Below are 12,965 nucleotides of genomic sequence, written 5' to 3'. Positions count from 1 at the left end.
CAGCAGAAGCAGCCTCCAGCAGTGAACACCTCATCCAGGAAGTAGTATAAACCGCAAAGTGAGGCAGTATGGGAGGGATTATAAAGGAAGACGATTAGTCGAAATAAGTGACACCTGGCAGAAGGAAAGGAGATGAGAAAGTGAAACCAAAACAAAGAACATCATACAAGAGGTAGAGAAGAACGTCTGCCAGATCTTCTCACAGAACTGGCGGTGACAAGTCAGGAGCTCGGCCAAAAACCCTTAAATGTATGTGGCCGGATTTGGACCCCAACCCATGTTGTGAGATCCAGGGGTTCACCTAGCCTTTCTGCTGAAACGCTTCCACATGCCAATTTCTTCACCTAACCCCTTCCCTCCAGCCCTACTGTTAAAGACAGACTTGGAAAACATACCTCTTACATCCAGTGACGTCTCCTCTGATGTAGATATTCTCTTTCCTCATCTTCTCCATTCAGCCATGATGATTTCTTTCAGCCATCTCTTGTTTCTGCAGAGTTCGACAAACAGACATCTTAGTTTCCTACTTTTCCATCCTTCTCCCATCCTGCCACCCCCAATACTGTGCCCACAGTGCTTCCCAATACTATCCTGCCGAAACAGATAATCCCACAGAAAATTCTAGTGCCCCAAAGATAGATCCTCTTCAATAATTATTGGCACACAGTGCCCTAAAAAATAATGGTGCCCAGCAAATAGTGTCCCTGAAACTTATAGTGCCGTAAACATAGTGTCCTCCAAAAATAATTGTGCTAAGCTGATACGGTGCCAGGGTGCCTCCCAATGTAACAGTCCTCCCAAAAGTCCCACCAATAGTAATAATTCTCTGCCAGAGTGCACCATGTGGTAACAGTGTACCCAATAGTAATAATGCCCCCATAGTGCCCCCAGTTGTAATAATTCCCCCTATAATGTGTGCCTGTACAACAAATGACCCCTTATAATGTTTGCCAGTAAAATAATTCCCCCTTCCCAGTACAAAAATGTGTGGCAGTACAAAAATACCCCTTTATGTGTGCCAATACAAAAACGTGTGCCAGTACAAAAAAAAAACTTTCAGTGCCGCTGTAGAACAAATGTCCCCATAGTGGTCACCTTAGAATGTGTGCCAGTACAAAAATGCTCCCTTATAGTGTGTGCTAAGTACATAAATGCCTCCTTATTTGCCAGTACAAAAAATATTCCCTTATAACATGTGTCACTACAAAAAACTACTCCCTTTCAGTGCCCCAGTAGAACGGATGTCCCCATAGTGGCCCCTTTATCATGTGTGCCCGTACAAAAATTATCCTTTTTATAGCCATAATGTACCCATAGTGCTTTCTCCAGTTACAAAATAAAAACCACCCCCCACCCCATTGAGGCCGAACAGCATTCTGCCCAAAAAAATAATAAACTCAAATACTTACCTCCACTCTGCAGTCAGCGATGCAGTGCGAGACTCGGACCTCTTCTAGTCGGTGCCCTGAGCTCTATGCAGCCCAGCGCGATAATGATGACATCGGCCTCTGATAGGCTACAGGAACTAGGACTAAAGCCTATTAGAGGAAACGGTGGGCCGGGGAGACATCGCTCTCATGTCCCGTCGCGGCATTCAAGTATATTGCTGTCCTGAGTACAGAGATGTTTATCCTTCTGGTCCACCTTCTCCCGCATTCAGATGGACTAACATGCCCAGTAGTCCCCTGCTCCCTTCCTCCTCCAGTGCTGGTAGTGACCTCATAGTGACGTGGTCTGGACACCTTTCTTTCATTCTAAATTCACAGACCTTTATACAGCTATATCTCTCTCTAGACAGCGGAGAAGGGAATTGTGGGGGGCATTTCATATCATGTATCTCTGGGGCCATATGTGAGGGGCTATTCTCTAGGCAGCGGAGGAAGGGGTTATCAATAGCTAATTGCTATGCATCCTGGGAGATGCAGGTGCTTGATGAGCTGCTGCCCACCCACAGAAAAGAAAGAAAGTCCTTCAGATAAGTAAAGTATTTAAAAAGAAGTTTATCAGATCAGCCCTTTAGGAAACCATCTGTAACATTGGTATCCACTTTACTTAAAGGGGTGGTTAATGGCATTTATCATGTACAGAAAGCTAACACAAGGCACTTACTAATGTATAATAGAATAAAAATACTGGGCACTCTCAATATATGGAAACCATACAATTTATTATTAGTAATGCTAAAACACTAGAATATAACAATATATAGATAATGCTAAGACGTTAGTGGCCTAAAATCGTATATATATTCGATGACCTAAAATCAGTGCATGAAAGATTCTAAACTTGTATAAACTCTACCTTAGTACAGACTATAAAATATATAATAAAATATAAAATGTAATATAAATAATCTGGGATGGTACAAGATGAAACCTCCGTGATAGATAACACAGCAGTAGTCTTGAATTTGAATATGTGTTTCTACTAGTGTCTTATACAGGTTCTCTGAACAATAGCATTATTCGCATCTCCTCCAATTGCAGTGGTGATACAATGTATATGTATTAAATCTCAGTAATTGTTTAGCGGCGTCCCGCAGTACTCACTGGTCAGCGGCGTCCCGCTGAGCTGTTTCAATAATTAGCTTTACAATGATGATATTCCGGTTGGTATGCTGCTGGAAAACTTCTTAGGTGCCTCTACCGTATCCCTCAGTAGCTCTGGATGCCGCTCCGGTATGACAAGGAGCCGGTGTCTTGCGAGCTCGAACCACCTTCTCCCGCGCTGATGTTTGTTTGCACGTGTTAAGTTGCTGTATAGCCGTGCAGTGATTTCTGTTAGTAGCACGTCGGGTTTTTAGTTTTCAGGATTGGTTTGGCATCAAGTTGTTCAGCAGATGATATTCTGATTCATCAGGGGGGTCTTGAACAAAACGCGTTTCGGGGCTTAAAATCACCCCTTCCTCAGACCACTATCATCTGCTGAACAACTCGATGCCAAACCAATCCTGAAAACTAAAAACCCGACGTGCTACTAACAGAAATCACTGCACGGCTATACAGCAAATTAACACGTGCAAACAAACATCACTGTGTGCTGTCCGCATCTTTTCCGGCCCCATTGAAAATGAATGGGTCCGCACCCGTTCTGCATAATTGCGGAACGGATCCGGACCCATTCTATGGACGTCTGAATGGACCCTTGGGCTCGTTCACACGACCGTTTGGCTTTTTCAGTGTTTTGTGGGCCGTTTTTAACTGATCCATTTTTCCACTTTTTGTTTCAGTAGTGTTTCCGATTTCGTTCTGTTTTTCCATTCCGTTTGTCCGTATGGCATATACCAGGGCTGGCCAACCTGCGGCTCTCCAGCTGTTGTAAAACTACAACTCCCACCATTCCCTGCTGTAGGCTGATAGCTGTAGGCAGACTGGGCATGCTGGGAGTTGTAGTTTTGCAACAGCTGGAGAGCCGCAGGTTGGCCAGCCCTGGCATATACAGTATATAATAATTACATAGAAAAAATTGGGCTCGGCATAAAATGTTCAATAGATGGTTCCGCAAAAACGGAATGGATACTGAAGACATACGGAGTACATGCCGCATGTGTTCCGTTTTTTTGCGGACACATTGACTTTAATGGAGCCACGGAACGCGATTTGCGGGCAATAATAGGACATGTTCTATCTTACAACGGAACGGAAAAACGGAAATGCGGAAACGGAATGCATATGGAGTACATTCCGTTTTTTTGCGGGACCATTGAAATAAATAGTTCCATATACGGAACGCAAAAAACATTCGTGTGGACGAGCCCTTAGGGATCCGCAATACACGGGCACCGTTCCGTGTGCATTCCGCATCACGGATGCGGACCCATTCACTTGAATGTACGTTCCAGCAAAAAATTAAAAATAAATCACAGTTTTATTGATATGCATTAAAAAAGATCCAGGAAGGACCTCCAATACCAGGACAAAAAATTACAATGAGGTGGTTTACTAATAGACTGCATCCAGATGAATGATAATGCTGCTGGGGAGAGGGGAATAGATTGTCCCTATACTTACCCCTATCCTAAAGCCTCCCCTGATGGTGGAGACCCCCTGTCCACGTTCCTAGGCTATTATTAACCCTGCGTTATCCCTAAGGGTTTAAATGTCAATATGATATGGATACCCCCGGGTATGAGGCAGGGATAAAAAGTACACAAATACTGGATGCTATAGACAAAGTGCATATACATATAATCAGGGTTAACCATATAGTCAACACTCAGAATAAACCTCAACGCGTTTCCCCCTAGTCAATACTATAGGATCATCAGGGGGTAAAGATATCAATAATAATAATCTATCAAGCACTGATGTAACACAATATATATTGGGGCAATACCAGGTTACATAATGAGATAGCCGCTATACATATAGTTTCAATGGGGAGCAGTCTGAGACCAATCAACTTAAGGTAAAGCACCGTTCCAATTCAGCCACGGATATCAGATGTGGCAATAATATCGGTGCTACAGTCGCAGGTCCTGAAGGCCAGAGAAAAGTGTGTTCCACATCCTGTTAAACAGAAATAATCGTATACCAATATCAAGATGATGTTCCATAATGATATACATCAAATGGCAATGATCTGGTTAACACTCACAGTTGAAGGTATGGTACACCCTACTCAGACAGCATTCCTGTCGTCCCACTGCAGATGGCCTTGATAAGGCCCACACTATGATCAAGAAAAGGATCACCAAATATAAATCAGCAGATAAATATCAGTCCATTCAGTGTTCATAATCAGTCTAACTTACATACTACAGGCCTCCTTGTGTTCAGCGCTCCCAGGTAAGCGGTCTACTGGTAGCAGTGCTATCTCATTATGTAACCTGGTATTGCCCCAATATATATTGTGTTACATCAGTACTTGATAGATTATTATTCCCTTACGTCCTACCAGCAGCACAGATGGGGTTAACCACGCCCAATGGACTGGTAGGACCGGCGGAATTTTAATGAGCCCAAGTAATAATTAAACACTTAACCCTCCCCTATAAAGGAGGGAATCACCTCCAGCCCTCTTTGTTTTTTTCTGTCCTCCTCTTTTTTTCATTTTATCTGCGGGCTTTGCCTCCGCTTTTACTAGATGGCTTGTCCGGCAGCTTACCTGCTGCCGGCGCTGCGCACAGGTGTTTCTCTGCGGTGCGTTTTTCGGCGTCCTCGGTCCTTTTCCTTGCGGCCGCTGGGCACCGCCATCTTCCGGAAGTGATGTTGGAATCTGACGTCACTTCCGGAATTTTTCCTTGCGACGCGATTTCGCGTCATTATTGCGTTTTTTTTTTTTATATATAATTCGCGATTTTTCCTCCGGTTGGAGGTTTTATTGTATTCCTTCCTGGGGGGAGGAAACCTTTATTTTCTGATATGTGTTTTTCTCCTCTGGGGGCAGGGACTCGATTCTGAGCCACTCCCTCCCCTATTTAAGGAAACATTGTGAACCAGGTCGTTCTCTGGCTGCACATGCTTTTTAAGCTAGCTCCCGAGTCCTATAAGCTGGTGTTCCTCCACTTATTGGTGCCTTTTTTCTGGTCCTCATTTTCAGCTTCCGCCGGTCTGCCTTTCTTTTACCTTTCTCCTGAAACATTTATTGGTTGTTTACAAAGGTTTTACTTATCCTTTTTTCCCCGCAGTGATGTCGCCTCCACGGGATTCAAATGGCAGAAAGGCGGGTTCCAAGCGGAAACATTTATCGTGCTATGATTGTAGCGTGCTTTTGGAGGATAGCTGTCCCTACTCCAGGTGTGACGGCTGCCGTCCGAGGGTCCAACCTTCCACCGAACCTACGATGCAGGATATGTATCAGTGGGTGAAGACCTATGTTGATGGATCCATCAAAGGGGTTATAAGCCTGCTGGATGAGAGGTTTCCTACTCAGACTCCTATGGAGTCTTCGGCTCCAGTAGAGAGACCCTCCGTAGTTTCCTTGAGTTCCTCCTCCTCGGATGAGGAGGAGCTTACTTCATGCTTCTTTCCTCCTGATAAGACGCAAAAGTTACCTAAGTCCATCAGGTCGGGGGACCATGATGTTGACCTGGGGGAGCCCTCTGATCCCGCTAGTAGGGCACTTCGTGTCTTTAAAGCGGATGAGACCCTCCTCTCTGTCATGCGCACAGAGTGGAAGAAACCCGAAAGAGGTCCGATTCTAACTAAGGATTCAGAACCATGTTTCCGATGGCTAAACCTATGGTGGAATCGTGGGGTTCCATTCCCAAGGTGGACATGGCGATTGCCAAACTGTCCAAGCACACTCTGGTTCCTGCGGACGATGGGTCGAGTCTGCAGGATCCCCTTGACAGGAGAGCAGAGTGCACACTCAGGAGAGGTTATACGGCAGCTGCAGCTTCCTCGTCTACGGCCATCGCTGCTACAGAAGTTTCTACCTTCCTCCGGTCTCGATTAAACCAGATCCAGATGGATGTGGATCAGAAGGTGTCTCGGGACGACATTCTGGCGGCTTTCAAGACTGTCAACCTAGCGATGGATTTACTGTCTGATACAGCGCAACAACAGCTGAAGTTGGCGGCTAAAACCATGACCCTGGTGTCAGCGGCCCGCAGGCCTTTGTGGCTTAAGCCTTGGGTCGCTGACAATTCCTCTAAATATAATTTATGTAGCCTTCCCTTTGAGCCCAACCGTTTGTTCGACTCAGAGTTGGATAAGATAAAAAAAATAAAAAATTAAATGGTAGACCTGTCAGATAAAAAGGGGGAAGAGTCTTCCCCAACAGTCCTTTCGGGGGCGGGGCAGACAAGACCGTGGTGGTAGGTCTGACCAGCAGTCAAGAGCCCGGAGGGACTGGGGAGTGCAGCGAAGAGGTTTGAGGCGCTCTCGTGAAGGAGTCAAGGATAAAAAATCCACCTCCTGACTACGGGCCTCCTCAAGGCTCTTGGATGACTCCCGTTACTCCTGCCATCCTGCCAGAAGACTTCCCCACTCCCCTGCCTCATCTTCCCATCGGAGATCAACTCTCCCACTTCAAGGACATCTGGATCCGAGAGATTTCGGATCCCTGGGTCCTGAATGTCATCTCAGAGGGGTACTCAATCAATCTTCTTTCTCTGCCTCCGGACAGGTTCATCAGAACCAAACTTCTACAGGCCGCAAGGCAGTCGGTTCTGGAGGCTTACATTGAGGATTACATCCACAAGGGGGCTCTGGAGGAGGTTCCAGCAGGGGAACGGGGCTTAGGGATTTACTCACCAGTGTTTCTGGTTCCCAAGGCGTCAGGGGATCTCCGGATGATTATCGATTTTAGATTCTTCAATCGATACGTAAGGAAAGTAAGGTTCCGTATGGAAGCCATCAGGTCAGTGGTTCACGTTCTCAATCCTGGAGATGTGATGGCAACCCTGGACCTCAAGGATGCATATTTGCACATCCCGATTCATCCTGCTTCCAGGAAATATCTCAGGATCGCGGTCCAGGTGTCAGGTGTCACCAGACACCTTCAGTTCGTTGCCCTTCCCTTCGGCATTTCTTCTGCCCCTTACACTTTCACCAAGGTGGTAGTTTCTGTGGTGGCGGCTCTAAGACTCCAAGGACTGACCATCATTCCTTATATGGACAATTGGCTTTTAAAAGCCTCTTCCTTTGTGGTCCTGACCCACCATCTTCTTGTATCGATTTCCTTTCTGTTCCGCCTAAGGTGGATCATCAACTGGCAGAAGTCGAACGTGAGACCGTCGACTTCAGTAAGAGATTTAGGCTTCATAATCGACTCCGTTGGGATATCTCTCCGGTTGACTCCAGAAAGAAGATCCCGAATACAGAACATGGCAGAATTCCTATCCGTGCCTTGGCGAGTTCCAATTTGGACTCTCGTGAAGATGTTGGGGCTCATGTCAGCGTCTGTGTAAGCAGTCCCTTGGGCTTTATGGCACCTCCGGCCGCTGCAGTCGGAGGTTCTCTCCAAATGGAATGGCAGCCCCGCCGGGCTGAACTCCCTGTGCTCCCTGTCTTGGCAAACTCTGCATTCCCTCAGATGGTGGAGCCATCTTTTAGACGGGAAGTCTATGACCCAGCCAACCTGGGTCATATTGACAACAGATGCGTCCCAAGTAGGCTGGGGTGCTCATCTAGACGATTCTCCAGTTCACAGATCCTGGTCTCCACAGGAGCGGCTCCTCTCATCCAATCTCCGCGAGATTCAAGCTATCCGGCTAGCCCTCCTTCACTTCGCCCCTCAGATCCGGGGCAAAGCGGTGAAAGTCCAGTCAGACAATATGACTGCGGTACTTTACATCAACAAGCAGGGAGGCACAAGATCACTTACCCTCTTATCAGAGATCGGGGTGATTCTGGATTGGGCAGAATTGAACCTTTCACACTTATCTGCGATCCACATTCGCTCCCTCAATATGATAGCGGATAGGTAGAGCCGCGGTCTTCCAACAGTGGAGTGGTCTTTACATCCGGAGATATTCAAGCAGATAGTCCTCAAGTGGGGAATGCCAGAGGTGGATCTTATGGCAACAAGGTTCAACGCCAAGGTGGAGAGGTTTTGCTCCCTTTACAGGGAGGACAACCCCCTTGCGATAGATGTTCTGCCAATATCCTGGAGGTTCAGGCTGGCTTACATCTTCCCTCCCTTTTCCATGATACCGAGGGTATTGATGAAAATTCGTCAGGATCAGGCCTCGGTAATAGCCATCATACTGTTTTGGCCCAAGAGATCCTGGTTTACCCAGCTCTTTCAGATGAGTCGGGGACATTATTGGAGGCTCCCCCCACGGCAGACCCTGGTGTCATGGGACACTCACCTCTGCCCAGATCTGCACAGGTTCAACCTGACAGCCTGGAGGTTGATCAGTCCCTTCCCAGAATAGAAGGGCTTTCAGAGTCGGTCCTGAGAACGCAGTTTCATTCAAGAGCAGACTCTACTAAGAGAGCCTACTCACAGATTATAAGGATATTCTCTTTTTGGTGTTTCTCAAAGGAGGTGGCGTCTGCAGATCCGCCCCTCCCCATCATCCTTCAGTTTCTGCAAGATGGCCGTGACAAAGGTCTTGCTCCATCTACCTTGAGGGTTCAAGTTTCAGCCATTTCAGCTTGTTTCAACAAGTCTTTTTCGCAGGACCCGCTCATCAAACGGTTCCTTAACCCCTTAAGGACACAGCCTTTTTACACCTTAGGACCAGGCCATTTTTTGCAAATCTGACCTGAGTCCCTTTAAGTGCTGATAACTTTAAAACGCTTTGACTTATCCAGGCCGTTCTGAGATCGTTTTTTCATCACATATTGTACTTCATGACACTGGTAAAATGAAGTCAAAAAAAATATTTTTTTGCACCAAAAAATACCTAATTTAACAAAGATTTGGAAAACTTTGCAAATTTCAAAGTTTCAGTTTCTCTACTTCTGTAATACATAGTAATACCCCCAAAAATTGTGATGACTTTACATTCCCCATATGTCTACTTCATGTTTGAATTCTTTTGGGAGTGATATTTAATTTTTTGGGGATGTTATAAGGCTTAGAAGTTTAGAAGCAAATCCTGAAATTTTTCAGAAATTTACAAAAACTCAATTTTTAGGGACCAGTTCAGGTCTGAAGTCACTTTGCGAGGCTTACATAATAGAAACCACCCAAAAATGACCCCATCTAAGAAACTACACCCCTCAAGGTATTCAAAACTGATTTTTCATACGTTGTTAACCCTTTAGGTGTTGCACAAGAGTTATTGGCAAATGGGGAGGAAATTTGAGAATTTCATTTTTTTGTCTAATTTTTCATTTTAACCCATTTTTTCCACTAACAAAGCAAGGGTTAACAGCCAAACAAGACTGTATCTTTATTGCCCCGAGTCTGCCGTTTACAGAAACACCCCATATGTGGCCGTAAACTACTGTACGGCCACACAGCGGGGCGTAGAGTGAAAGGTGCGCCGTTTGGTTTTTGGAAGGCTGATTTTTATGGACAGGTTTATTTACACCATGTCCCATTTGAAGCCCCCCTGATGCACCCCTAGAGGAGAAACTCCCTAAAAGTGACCCCATCTAAGAAACTACACCCCTCAAGGTATTCAAAACTGATTTTACATACGTCGTTAACCCTTTAGGTGTTGCACAAGAGTTATTGGCAAATGGCGATGAAATTTGAGAATTTCATTTTTTTGCCTAATTTTCCATTTTAACCCATTTTTTCCACTAACAAAGCAAGGGTTAACAGCCAAACAAGACTGTATCTTTATTGCCCTGACTCTGCTGTTTACATAAACACCCCATATGTGGCCGTAAACTACTGTACGGCCACACAGCGGGGCGTAGAGTGAAAGGTGCGCCGTTTGGTTTTTGGAGGGCTGATTTTGCTGGACTGTTTTTTTGACACCATGTCCCATTTGAGGCCCCCCTGATGCACCCCTAGAGTAGAAACTCCATAAAAGTGACCCCATCTAAGAAACTACACCCCTCAAGGTATTCAAAACTGATTTTACAAACTTTGTTAACCCCTTAGGTGTTGCACAAGATTTAATGGAAAATAGAGATACAATTTCAAAATCTCACTTTTTTGGCAGATTTTCCATTTTAATATTTTTTTTCCAGTTACAAAGCAAGGGTTAACAGCCAAACAAAACTCATTATTTATGGCCCTAATTCTGTAGTTTACAGAAACACCCCATATGTGGTCGTAAACTGCTGTACGGGCACACGGCAGGGCGCAGAAGGAAAGGAATGCCATACAGTTTTTGGAAGGCCGGTTTTGCTGGACTGTTTTTTTTTACACCATGTCCCATTTGAAGCCCCCCTGATGCACCCCTAGAGTAGAAACTCCAAAAAAGTGACCCCATTTTAGAAACTACGGGATAGGTTGGCAGTATTGTTGGTACTAGTTTAGGGTACATATGATTTTTGGTTGCTCTATATTACTCTTTTTGTGCGGCAAGGTAACAAGAAATAGCTTTTTTGGCACGTTTTTTTTTTGTTATTCACAACATTCATCTGACAGGTTAGATCATGTGATAATTTTATAGAGCAGGTTGTCACGGACGCGGCGATACCTAATATGTATACAATTTTTTTTATTTATGTAAGTTTTACACAATGATTTCATTTTTAAAACAAAAAAAATGTTTTAGTGTCTCCATAGTCTAAGAGCCATAGTTTTTTCAGTTTTTGGGCGATTATCTTAAGTAGGGTCTCATTTTTTGCGGAATGAGATGACGGTTTGATTGGCATCTATTTTGGGGTGCATATGACTTTTTTATTGCTTGCTATTACACTTTTTGTGACGTAAGATGACAAAAAATGGCTTTTTTTACACCGTTTTTATTTTCATTTTTTTACGGTGGTCATCTGAGGGGTTAGATCATGTGATATTTTTATAGAGCTGGTCGATACGGACACGGCGATACCTAATATGTATACTTTTTTTTTATTTATGTAAGTTTTACACAATGATTTTATTTTTGAAACAAAAAAAATCATGTTTTAGTGTTTCCATAGTTTCCATAGTTTTTTCAGTTTTTGGGCGATTATCTTGGGTAGGGTATGATTTTTGCGGGATGAGATGATGGTTTGATTGTTACAATTTTGGCGTACATGCAACTTTTTTGATCACTTTTATTACCTTTTTTGGGAAGTAAGGTGGGCAAAATTTCAATTTCATCATAGTTTTTTATTTTTATTTTTTATGGCGTTCACCGTTCGGGTAAAGTAACATGACCGTTTTATAGATCAGGTCGTTACGGACGCGGCGATACCAAACATGTGTAGGGAATTTTATTTTTTTCATTTTTAATCAGTGATAAATGTGTTTTTTGATTTTTACTTTTTTTCACTTTTATTCACTTTTTTTTTGACCCAGACCCACTTGGTTCTTGAAGATCCAGTGGGTCTGATGTCTGTATAATACAGTACAGTACAATATATATTGCACTGTACTGTATTTTACTTACACTCTGTCTGAACAGATCTCTGCCTTTAGCACAGATCTGTTCAGCACCATGGACAGCAGGATGCCTGAGAGGCGTCCTGTTGCCATGGGAACCTTCCCCGTCTGCTCAGTACTGGTCAGAACTGGGCAGAGGGGGAAGGGTAAGGAGGGGATCTGTCGGGGGGCTGTCTGGGGGCTCTCTCCCTCCCCATCGGGGGGCTGCAAAGGCACAGCAGCCCCCCGATGGGAGAGGGAGGGAGCTCCCTGCGCTGTTAACCTTTTCCATACAGCGGTCCGTACGGACCGCTGTATGGAAAGGGTTAAACGGCTGACATCGCATCGCAGATGTCAGCCGTTTATACCAGGGTGCCAGCAATGTGCTGGCACCCTGGTATACCCACTAGAAGCCAACGATTATACAAGGGGAGGCGGGCGGGGGATCGCGATCCCGCCTGCCGCACCGCCCGCCTCCCACACCGCCCGCACCGCCCGCAACCCTCCCCCTGCACCTCCCACCACCATAAAATCATTCGGGGGTGCAGGGGGGGTGAATAAAACGTTATTTTAGGCATATAAACTTTCTGATCCCCGCGGTCAGGGACCGCGGGGATCAGAAAATGCAGAAATCGCAGCAAACCGCAGGTCTGAATTGACCTGCAGTTTGCCGCGATCGCCGACATGGGGGGGTCACGGGACCCCCCCCGTGCATTTAGCCTAGGTGCCTGCTCAATGATTTGAGCAGGCACCGGGTTCCGATCACTGCCAGCCGCACGGCAGTGATCGAAAATACACAGGGCGTACATGTACGCCCTGTGTCCTTAAGTACCAGGGCACAAGGGCGTACCTGTACGCCCTATGTCCTTAAGAGGTTAAAGGAGCTGAAAGATTAAAGCCTACAGTACTGAAACCCATCCCTCAATGGGATTTATCAGTAGTTCTCAAGGGGTTAGCATCTCCCCCTTTTGAGCCTTTGGAGGAGGTAGATTTCAAGTTTGTCACATGGAAACTTTTTTTTCTCCTTGCTGTGACTTCGGCCAAGAGGGTCTCTGAGCTTCAAGCTCTATCAGCGCACGAGCCCTATACCATTTTGTTGC

At 45.3% G+C, this 12,965-nt stretch overlaps 1 protein-coding gene across 2 annotated transcripts in view; it reads left to right on the top strand.

Moving 5' to 3' along the window:
* The window catches only part of LOC120977492 (complement factor B-like), an 84,203-nt gene that overhangs the window by 19,499 nt on the left and 51,739 nt on the right, over positions 1-12,965 (top strand). The window lies entirely within an intron of this gene.

This window comes from Bufo bufo, chromosome 8 (assembly GCF_905171765.1).
Source record: "Bufo bufo chromosome 8, aBufBuf1.1, whole genome shotgun sequence".
Classification (NCBI taxonomy): domain Eukaryota; kingdom Metazoa; phylum Chordata; class Amphibia; order Anura; family Bufonidae; genus Bufo; species Bufo bufo.
The sequence above is the reverse complement of the archived record's forward strand: the minus strand, read 5'-3'. Positions and strand labels throughout refer to the sequence as shown.